This window comes from Dermacentor silvarum, chromosome 5, assembly GCF_013339745.2.
Source record: "Dermacentor silvarum isolate Dsil-2018 chromosome 5, BIME_Dsil_1.4, whole genome shotgun sequence".
NCBI lineage: Eukaryota > Metazoa > Arthropoda > Arachnida > Ixodida > Ixodidae > Dermacentor > Dermacentor silvarum.
In genome coordinates, this window is record NC_051158.1 from 36188008 (window position 1) to 36189530 (window position 1523).

Below are 1523 nucleotides of genomic sequence, written 5' to 3' on the forward strand. Positions count from 1 at the left end.
TTGAACAACCACGGCCCCGTTAGGGTCTCCAAGATCGCCATCAACCAGCTGGAGAGGCTTTCCTCCGACAACGGCAAGTTCGTCTTTGAATGCACGGCTCTATCGATGCGCCGGTCACCAAGGCAACCATCGCCCTTCGTTCCATCTTCGAGGACACCTGCACGAGCAACGCCCAGCGCGAGCCTCGCGGGGCCTCGTGCAGCGAGGGCCGCTACCTCTACAAGCTATCCGAGCCCGTGAGCCTAAGTCCAAGCACCTGACCTGCCGCACCGCCACCGGCCTCAGCTAGCCCTGCGACTACTCCGAGCAGTGCGTCTTCGCCCAGCTGAACGGCGTCTGCACGGACCATCTGATCGGCGACTGTGCTCTCGAGTTTGTCCGCTCGCTGGACGGCAAGACCTGCGACAAGCTACAGACCACCGCCGGAAACATATAGGACAGCCCTGCAAGGCCAACAGCGAATGCCACACTGCCGGAGCCGCTTGCCTCAAGGACGTCTGTGCGTGCGCCAGCCACAGGTGCACCTGAGATGCAGGCTGGAGTACAAAGATACAACTTAGCTTCTCTCCCTTCCTTCATCGACGTTCCGTCTGGGCGGGGAGCCCTGTAGCGCCCACCGACGCTGCAACGCGGGGCACTTTGGTCGGCGCTCCCAATCGGCGCCTTCGCGCCGACTGTCAAGGAAGTAAACAATAAAAAGAAGCGCAGCGCGTGCTCGAAGCGCAAGCTCGGCACGCGCAGTGTTGTTCCAGGAGCTTGAGACGCTGGTCGTCGCGGCCTCCGCTCGACTGGCCGCCTTCTTAGTAGGAACGACGGCACGGCTCGTTCGCCGCCATCACGTTCTTCCTACAGTTCCTATGTACCGCTTGGAAAGGAGGTGGTTATCTCCTCCTCACCCAAAACTAGATAAACCACAAGCTAGCACGCTCAGAATGCTACAAACCCACACGTGCCCCACTGCGCGGTCCCTTAGCAGGATAGACCCACACTTCCCGCAGTCGTGCCACAAATGCGGTGCCGATTCATGCTCTTTTGATCATATGCTCTGGCTGTGCCCAGCCATAGAAAACTCTATACTTGCCACAAAGGAGCAGTGGGAGGAGTTCCTAAGAAGCGACCACCACCACATCCAGCTCAAAGCAGTCCAGAGGGCCCACGACATCGCAACGGGATTTCGCCTCCCGGTGCCATCGTGGGCGCAGCCACCTACTTGACCTGAGGGAGCCTTCGGGTCCCCCTGGCCAGTTTCTCAAGACCAATAAAAGTTCTTGTCACCGTCACCTACCTACCTACCAGGATGAAAACTCAAATGCAATTACATAGGCCGGTGCGCATGCTTTGATAGCAAGAAACCCAAATGCCGAGTAGCTTTTCAAAAATGCTCCACAATATTTCTAATCTTTCAGCTCACGTGCAAATTAGCGCTGGTTTGAGACAAGCGCAAATTTGATTTGCATACCGAACAAAACGTTTTAGATGCTTTTACAGAGGCTTGCTGCTAAACATATCCACGAACTCCGTTT